The sequence below is a fragment of the Rutidosis leptorrhynchoides genome, chromosome 4 (genome assembly GCF_046630445.1).
Source record: "Rutidosis leptorrhynchoides isolate AG116_Rl617_1_P2 chromosome 4, CSIRO_AGI_Rlap_v1, whole genome shotgun sequence".
Taxonomy (NCBI): Eukaryota; Viridiplantae; Streptophyta; class Magnoliopsida; order Asterales; family Asteraceae; genus Rutidosis; species Rutidosis leptorrhynchoides.
In genome coordinates this window covers 408278887-408289819 of record NC_092336.1, presented here as the reverse complement: position 1 = coordinate 408289819, position 10933 = coordinate 408278887, and positions in this window count along the sequence as shown.

Genomic DNA, 10933 nt, shown 5'->3' with positions numbered 1-10933 from the left:
TCGAAAAATAAAAATAAGAAAATAACTATGGCAAAACTAAACTTAATACTAAAAGTTGCGACTATAGTCTAAAAATTTAAACGTAATAAAACTAAAAAAAAACATTTTTTTTTATAGACAAAATCTTAAAAAAATATTTTTTTTTAATAATTTTTTTTTTTTTTTTTTACGTTTTTTTTTTTTACGTTTTTTTTTTTTTACGTTTTTTTTTTTTTTTAAAATGAAATAAGTCCAAATCTCATATAAATGATCTGCGACTAGATTTATTAACAATTAAATTAATTACAGTCATTAACTTGTACCAAATCTCATTTCGTTCTTTTTTTTTTATTTCTATTAAAGCACAGCATCCAAGAAAATGAATAAGGTATTTTTAGTAGGCAATTAAGAAGTGGGACCCATTGCTTTTGCTTTTGCTTTTGGTGGTCACGATAGAAACAAAGAAAAAGAAGGGTGAAAATCTAGTGAAATCTAGTGAAAATCTATAAAAACTAATTAAAAAAAAAATCTATTGGACACAACGTGTCCCCAAAATTACTTTGTTTTATATAATTTTATTTTTACAAATATAAATTAAAAATATAGCGTTTTAGCGTTCCCCGGCAGCGGCGCCAAAAACTTGATGTTGTAGCGTGAGGGTACGAAATAGTATTATTTTTAATACAAAATACTACAAAATATGACACAAGTTTTATTAATTTACGGATGGGATATACCTAAACCTTGCTACAACACTATAGGCAGTGTACCTAATCGTAGAGTAGTGTAGTTTTTAGTAAGTCCGGTTCGTTCCACAGGGAGCTAGTGATTACGTACTATATTTTTATAAAACTATATTTATATAAATATATATATATATATATATATATATATATATAAGTAGTAATATTATTATAAAAGGGGGTTTTTTACCGTTTAATGACCGGTTTGTCGATTTTATATTTTTAAGCGTAAAGATAAATGACAATAATTAAAGTGCGTAAAATATATAAATGACGATAAATAAAATAACAATAAATAAAATTGCGATAGAATATGAAATAAAAGGGTTATGCTTATTTAAACTTCCGTAATCATTATGTTTAACGTTTTGATTTTAATTAATTGTTACTCGGGTTAATTGTCCTTTGTCATGGTTTATTTGATACCTATCTGGTTTTTGTCCATAATAGTCCATCGGTCATAAATATAAAGTGCGAGTGTCCTCGTCAAATTACCCTTATACCCGAAGTCAAATATTCCAACTAATTAAGGATTTAAACTGTGACGCAGTTATCACTTCTGTCAACAATTACACCAGTTATCACTGTATGTAATCCACCCCTGTTTTGATTAGATATGAATATTAATTTACCCACTTGATCAGTTTGAATAATCAATTACCCAACCCGAATAATTAATTAAATGATTATAATAGATTCCATATGAACGTCACTAAATAGGACAACCATAATCATTATTAATTATTAGGATAATTAATTTGAAGATAGGTTCGACAGACTCCAATGAGTTGTCACTCAATTAGACAATACCCCCCATCTATTAATAGTCAATTGTCCAATTTCCACAAGTATCGGTCTTTTGCCCAAACCTTAATTATGGTACAAAATCCAATAGTCCCGTCTTAATATAGTCCAACATCACGATTACTTCGGTATTAAATAAGCATAATAACGGCTTAGCTACTAGACATTAAATTAAAAAGGTTGAACATAACTTACAATGATTAAAAATAGCGTAGCGTTACACGGACAGAATTTCGACTTACACAATCAAAATATTCTCTATCATAATCTTATTATTATTATAATTTAAAATTAAAATTAAAATTATTATTATAATATTTATATTTATATTACGATAGAGAGTATAGATAGATTTAGGATTGAAAAAGGTGTACCTAAAACTGAACGAAAACATTGCCTTTTATAGGCAAATTATAAATTTGAATTTTCATTTATGACCCCTGAACTATGCTCAATTAACAACTTTTTATTATTTAATATTATTCTTATTATGAATTATTTAAATATTATATTTTATTCTTGTGCATAGTTGACTCGTAATTTTTACACCGTTGCGTCGAGCGTTGAGAGTTGACTCATGTCCCGGTTCCGGATTTTTGAACGTCCTTTCGTACTATTTTATATCGTGTACTTTGCGTTTTGTAACTCGTACTCTTGTCATTTTTAGACGTTCTTCATCAATAATTTGAACCTTTTTAATTGTATCTTGTACATTTGAGCTTTTTGGACCTTTCCGTCTTCAATTCGTCGTTTTCGCCTTTTGTCTTCGCACTTATTTGATATAAACGATTATTACTTGAAAATGGAACAATTGCAACTAAAATCTTGTCTTTCTTGGGGAATAATGCTATGAAATATATGTTCCTTTTTAGCCTTATCAGCCAACTTATACACTTTTTGATTTTATTTGATTCGCACACTTAAAACCCGCTTCCTACATTCGCCTAAACTTCAACAATAGTCTCATAAGACTTAACGCTATCAAAGCCCATGTATACACTTGTAGGCGCACACATTATCAAGTATATATATATATATATATATATATATATATATATATACCATCTACTCATATATCTATACAATTACGCATAATCTAGCGAGTTACAACGTACAAATGATTAAGTATGTACCTTTCGATACGTACGGGAAAACGGGGTGTTACAACCTGATATAAAAACTGGGCTATAATTATAAAACCAGTAGCCCAAAAAACAGCCCAAATTATAAGTTGAACCTGTCATTTCATTTACAACATAGTGGAAGGGTATTTTTGTAAATTCATTTAGGAGCTATCATTTCATTACAGTGCAGAACGAGGGTATTTTTGTAAATCCATTACAAATCTGTCATTTAATTTGCAGTATAGTGGAAGGCTATTTTCGTAAATTCGTTTTTGACGCTATATAATCCCTATCTACCTTTTGTTACCCATTTCTTCTTAGTTCAACTGAAGAATTGGTTTCTCTCTTCTTTACTGCAAGCAACAAGAAGTAAGTCTTTTTTTCCTTTTTCTTGGTTTGATTTTACTTCTACTGTGTAAACCATTCGTCAATTACTGTATGTATAACATTGTAGTATGCTTCTAGCTTCTTGAATACTGAAAACAGATATGTATGTACATTTTTGTTGGAGATTAAGAAATTATTACTTGGCATTATTACATGCAATAATCTGTGCTGCTATGAAGAGTTATCCCTAATTTTTTAAATTGATTTTTGTTCAAAATTTTGGTTTAGATCAAAAATTTGCAGGATGAGAATATTAGGGCTTTTTTAAAACTTACTGATTGTTGTATTTTATTGTAACATAATCAGATTTTTTAACCTGTTTAAAGTAAAAGATATACATTTAGAGTTCCGGACATGCAATGTCACGACCCTACATTTTCCGTTATTCTTTTCCGTTACTATTCAACTTCTGTTAATTGGTATTCTTGCCACGTCATTTCTATGACTTATATTATTATTTGAATACTAATATTTTCCTTATTATATGTCATATAATTATATGTGTTCATATTTGGATTTGTACATTTCTACGTATCTTGGTTTTCTATCCGGTGAATCATTTTGGTTTTCAAACCAAAGGTCAGACTTTCGCAATTTTCGAATCCGAATTATTTTATTTATGATATTTCTATATCAAATGAGATTATAAAATATTTCTATATTTTATTTTACGCGTGTGCGTGTTCTCTTCAGAAAATCAATCGCGTAGCCATGTTTTCGCGAATCGGGATCCGTTCGGGCTTTCGGGCCACAAGTAAATTCACTAGGCTTCATGATGGGCTAAAGGGGTGCACTCCTTTTGTATGGGTCGGCCGAAAACTCCCCATAAGGAGGGGGTTAGTTGTCAAAAAGTGAAACTTGTGGTTACATGACCTAAAATGCTCACTACACATTTCATTTAACCTAAAATTCTTTTCTCTCTTCCCTCCCTCCACCCCATGGCTGACTTTTTACACTTCCTCATCACCAAAATCAACTCTCATCATCATCATATTGATTCTTCATCATTTCTCAAGGTTGTTTACATATTCGGGTGTCTTATCTCACGATCTTTAAGCCTCTCCTTCTCGATTTTTGATTTGGGTATAATCTCAAACTCTAGATTTTTCATTTTTAAATATTTTTATTGATTATGATCTTATTTTGATATGATAGTACTTGGGTATGATTGTGTTATTTATTTGATGCTTAGACATACTCGATTTCATGTGTTTTCGGTATGATTAAAAACAGACAGCGGAATTTTTGTTAAAAATCAGTGAATTTAACATGTGTTTATGTCACGACCCGGAAAATTTTGACTAATTTTAAACGAAACTCTCGATACGATTTTAATATTTTTGACACGATAAGAAAAGTCTGTTAGGTTGAGTCTCAGAAATTTTGAACTGATTCATTTATTCAATTGACCTTCGGCCGTTCCGACGATTCACGAACCATGATTTGTAAATAGATATGTATATATAAATAAGTAAGTATAAATAATTACATACATAAAAATATTAATAAATCGATTGTTGTTATAAATAATATGTAACATCAATATCTTAAACTTACTTACAAATAGAAATTTCTATATTATTATCACTTTCATTAAAATAAATATTAATAGTAATATTAGTATTAATAATGTAATATATAGATATAAAATTTAAATACGTAACTTGTTATTACTTGTAATATTATTATGTTTTGTCATTAAGAATCATTATTATTATATATCTATGTAACTATTATCAATATTAATATTATTATTATTAATATAATATATGTATATATACAAACTATAACCAGATACATATACCTGTACTAAATACTGAGATATATAAATACACACAACTATATACATATATGTATACAATAAAGGTATGTATTCTGTTTTGATTCCTAATCGAACTGTCATTTAACTTTGTTCTTTTCTACAAGTTAATTCCAATAAAACTAATGTCAAACAAAATTGTTAAGAATCAAAATCAAGGGTGTACAAAATTTGTTTCCATTCGGTATCTATTTTCTTCTTGTTCTTATTCCCAATTGATATTCCTATCTAATTTTCTTGTTATGTGTCGACATCTTGCTCACTACAAAACAATTAGGATTGTACATATCAAATCCAAATTAGGTTACCCATCTTGATCATGCTTATTGTATTCTTGTTTCTTCCTCATGTCTTCATCTTTTGCTCGAATCTCTCTATCGACACTGCACATCACTTAATGTGATTCTCACGCTCTTTCAATCTATTTATATGATTACATAAAACACTTACAAATGCAATACACCAACTACTCAATTCTTTCTTATTTTCTCCTTTCATGAAACCACAAACAACACCATCAAGCATGAACAAAACCGTCACCTCACCTTGATCACAACCGGGAACCACCTCACCATTTCAAATCGTTGAACTATCAACACCCTACAACCTTTAATCACGAGCAAGACACCTTCATTCGCTGCTTCTGTTAAATCAATAACTAACGCTATAAAAACCGCCATCTTTCATCTCTCTTCATCTCTCTCTAAAATTTATTTTCGTGAACCTTGAAAATCACCTTCATCCAAATCACCACCTTGGTGAACCACCACCATTTACAGTTACAACACCCATCGTTGCCACCACAATATTCACCACCAACAAAACCCATTTATAAACCCACCATCATCAAAAGCCATCACCCATTTAATAACACTCCCCATCTTGACACTTTAAAACCGTCAACACCGTCGTCGTGAAGTTACCACCACCTTTGTATCCTCTCTAAACCGAAGCACCACTTTTGAATCATCAAAACTACCACCTGTGTGCAAACGAGCCATACCAGCTACTGCTTTAATGCTCGTTTATTTCTGTTACAATCCTATATTTTTCTCGCAAAGTACGAATAAACTAACACAGCCTTGATTATTAGTGTGGCTTTAACAACTTCATAATATATATTACAAAAAGTGTTCAATTATGCGCATTGTGTAATTGCTGGCCAACCACTCCCCCAACCCACTTGACTTTCGGTTAAAAGCATATATTGTGGGGTATTATATCAATTAGTATGTGGGAGACATAAGGGGTCAAGATAACAAGGGGTACGAATTTTTTTTGAAAACAAGTTGCTGATTGGTTTCTCTTCTATTCGCAAAAACAGCAAATTTAATTGGGTTGTTAACTAATGGGGTCCTTCTGTAAAACATACGGGGACTATGTTTGATTTGGGCCGCAGAAAACCCATCAACTATTGGGTTTTGTTAGTCGATGTAGAAGCTGCTGCTATATTTATGTTTAAACCGATGATAATAGATATAATGAGTGATGAGGGTGAAATGAAAAGATGATAAATTATGATGATAAACGATGATGATGATTAGATGATGGTATGAGACGATTATGATATAATTACGATATGATTATGACTATGTTATAATTAAACATGACATGATGATGATTGATGATACGGTTTAGATTACGAGATGATGATTATGATGATTGCACGTAGGTGATGTCATGTATGATGTTCGATTGATACAGTCGTTGATAACTTGAAAACTTGATGATGATAATATTGGTGATTAGAAGGAGAAGAAGAGAGAAATGATTACACGGTTTACATATAATATCTAGAAAAGAATCAAAGACAGAAATGTAATAGCAGCACAAACGGTTAAGGTGTCGTGTTGGTTAGCGAGAGGTCGTGAGTTCGAGCCATGACAGCGTCACTATATTTATTTTTGAGTCGAATTCTATGAGGTAGTTTCCTTATTTGTATATTTATTATTATTATAATTACTAATATTACTATCAATATTATTACTATTATTTTTTTGCATTATCAGAACTACTACAATTAGATTTTTATAAAAATATATAACACTATATTACTAAAAAGATATAAATTAAGATATATATATATAAAAGATATCATTTAAAATATAACTATGTATTTTTATCATAAATAAACCTTAATATACAATTTTATTATATTTAATGATGAATAATAGTTATATAAGATTATATAAATAATAATCACTTCCATATATATATACAAGCTAAATAAATAATATATAAAGTTATAGTATATGAAATTGTTCGATTATGAGTATATGTTTTAATATATATATGAATAATATAGGTTCGTGAATCCGAGGCCAACCCTACACTTAATCATTATCGTCATATGTATGTTTACTACAAAATACATTATGGTGAGTTTCATTTGCTGCTTTTTTAATTGCTTTGGCAATATATATTTTTGGGCTGAGAATACATGCACTGCTTTTATAAATGTTTACAAAATAGACACAAGTACTTAAAAATATATTCTACGTTGAGTTGTACCACTGGCATACTTCCCTGTAGCTTGGTAACTACTATTTACATGTGGTATTGTAAACGCGAATCCTGTTGATAGATCTATCGGGCCTGACAACCCCAACCGGACTGGACGACCAGTATTCAACGGTTGCACAGTACTTCGTTTTGGTGACTACACTTGGTACGGTGTAGTGAGATTTCATAATAAAAGGAATATGCGACGTTGATTAAATGTTAAGTATGGTTACCAAGTGCTCAACCACTTGGAATACTTTTATACACTTGCGAGTGTTCATATATATATACACTGAAATCTTGTGGTCTATTAATATATTGAAATGATTGTTATGATAAACCTATGAACTCACCAACCTTTTGGTTGACACTTTTAAGCATGTTTATTCTCAGGTATGAAAGAAGTCTTCCGCTGTGCATTTGCTCATATTACTTGGAGTCATTCCTACATATTTAGGACAGTACCTCGCAATGGGACCAAATGTTGATGACTTCGTCCAAGTGGATTAGGACGGGTCCTTTCAGTTGGTATCAGAGCTGGTATAACGCCGTCCATGTGTGGCGGATTAGTCGTAAAGGAGGTTCTCACAGTGTTACCTGTGACGAAGCATTGGCTCTTACTCCTTGCGATCCCTTACGAGGGTTGGCAATTGCCGAGAGGCAGGCCCTAAAATCAGTATCTGAGGTACACTCAGTGGTCACCAGGCGGTTAGCTAGGAAGGTACTGGGTGGGATGGTGGTTGTCCCCAACTGTATTTCAGTTGGTATCAGAGCGGTGGTCGTAGCAAACCAGGTCTTGCATTAGTGTGTCTAACTGATAGTTGTTAGGATACATTAGAGAGTCTGGACTTCGACCTTAGCTGCATATTATAAGTATTGTTTATCATTCCTAGTGGAAAATTACCTGCTTATCATTCCTAAGTCTAGATACGACTTCCTGCACTTATTTGATAGATAGTGTACAGATAAATTCATATCTTAGCGTATCTATTACTGTAGACTTTATCTGACACGTTTCCTTAAATCCCTTCGTAATCTACGGGATCTCCTGTACTATGTATAGGTATTCTATGTAATCAGAATATCATTCGATATCCGAAAATCATTTCATATCGAAAACCCTTTGTCTAATCGAACGAAATGGAACTCACCACTAGTTCAAGTCCCTCGGATTCCGATATGGAGTTTCACCTAAGCTCCGAAAGCAGCGTCACCAGAATGAATCACCCAGTCATCTATCCCCAATTCATTTAAAGAGTTCGTAGTCGACTTAACCAATGGAGACGAGAAGAAGGCGATCCCTCCCACCAACCAAATTCACCTCTTAGCATTGAACCTGAAGCATATACCGGCAAACCAGTCCGAAACACCATGTTCATCCTCATTTCCAGGATATCTCGTAATGATTATATGATATCCCAAATTTTAAACCTTATTCCTTCGCTCGTTCCGACCGACAATCATTCCGGAGTAATACAAGAAGTCAACGAACTTCGCGCTCGAGTAATCAATTTGGAGAATATGGAGCAAAACGTATCAGCTTCAGCAACATCACCGGCATCAACAGTACAACCAACAATATAAGTTTCAACATCACATGCCCAATATCTCATTCTGTATCTCTAGTATAATCATCGTTCTACGAATCATTCTACATTATTTATCTTCGTTCGACATGACGATTATATAATCTTTAATGTTTTAGAGATTATGTATTCTTATTCTAACGGTAAATCAAATGTGTCTAATATCATATTGACTCATTAAATTCATGATTACATCTGAGGAAAATATATATGCAATTATATTTTTATAAAGATTGTAATTAAAAATTCTTTCGTACAAATTGTTAATGGTGGAAATATTTTAACGGGTAGGTAGTACCCGAGGAATATTTAAATTTCACATTAATAAGTTACACTGTACATTCTTTAAATCTGATTCAACGATCATTTACTATCCTACTTATAACCACCAATATACGTATCCGTTCACTACAAAATAGCCATTTTCATTCAAATTTCATATTTGGATTTTGACCTATCAGAATCCAACAAGTGGCATAATGAAGAAAACATTGGACAAAATAAAATTTGTTAGAAACAAACAAATTAATTATAAAGAATTTTGTTAAGAATCCACGCTAACTGTTCCTAGCTAACTGTTCCTAGCTAACTGGTTATATTTTATTTACCGCAATTTAATTATCGCAATTTACATTCTCGCAATTTTATTTATCTCATTTAATTTCTGTTATTTACTTTTATGCACTTTAAAACGGGACACGTATACAAGGTTTCGACATATCATATCGACCCATCTATATATATATCTCGGAACAATCAAAGGCACTCTTATGCAAATGATGGAGTTAGCTATACAGGGTTGAGGTTGATTCCAAAATATATATAAAGTTTGAGTTGTGATCAATACTGAGACCGGTACACGGGTCACGATACGTATTAATTAATTTGAGTATTATATATTAAAATTATATATGAATTATTGGACTGGACTATTGGACTATTGGACTGCTAACATTGGACAATTAAAATGAATTAAAATATTGATTATAACATATAAAACTAAACAACTCTTCAAGTTTGCCACTTGATTTCATCTTAAACATCCTTTGTAACTTGATTTCATCTTAAACCTCATGAAAGGACCCGTCCTAATCCATCCGGACAAAGTCCACATTGATTATAAACGATTCACAATAGTTGATTACATCGCGAGGTATTTGACCTCTATAAGATACATTTTACAAACATTGCATTCGTTTTTAAAAGTCATACTTTCATTACATCGAAAGTTGACGGCATGCATACCATTTCATAATATATCTAACTATAATTGACTTAATAATAATCTTGATGAACTCAATGACTAGAAGGCAACTTCTTTTGAAATATGCCATGAATGACTCCAAGTAATGTCTCTATTATGAGCTAATGCACAGCGGAAGATTTCTTTCATACCTGAGAATAAACATGCTTTCAAGTGTCAACCAAAAGGTTGGTGAGTTCATTAATTTAACATAAATAATCATTTCATAATTTTAATATACCACAAGATTTCATATTTCCATTTCTCATAAACATACGTCCCATGCATAGAGACAAAAATATCATTCATATGGATTGAACACCTGGTAACCGACATTCACAATATGTAAATAAGAATATCCCCATCATTCCGGGATCCTCCTTCGGACATGATATAAATTTCGAAGTACTAAAGCATCCGGTACTTTGGATGGGGCTTGTTGGGCCCGATAGATCTATCTTTAGAGTTCGCGTCAATTAGGGTGTCTGTTCCCTAATTCTTAGATTACCAGACTTAATAAAAAGGGGCATATTCAGTTTCGATCATTCAACCATAGAACGTAATTTCGATTACTTGTGTCTATTTCGTAAAAATAGTTATAAAAGCATTTCATGTATTCTCAGTTCTAAATACATTTCAAAAGCATTTACTAAAGCAGTTGTAAAAATAGCGCATGTATTCTCAGTCTCAAAAATGTAAAGAGTAAAAGAGAATTAAATGAACTCACCGTACTGTATTTTGTAGTA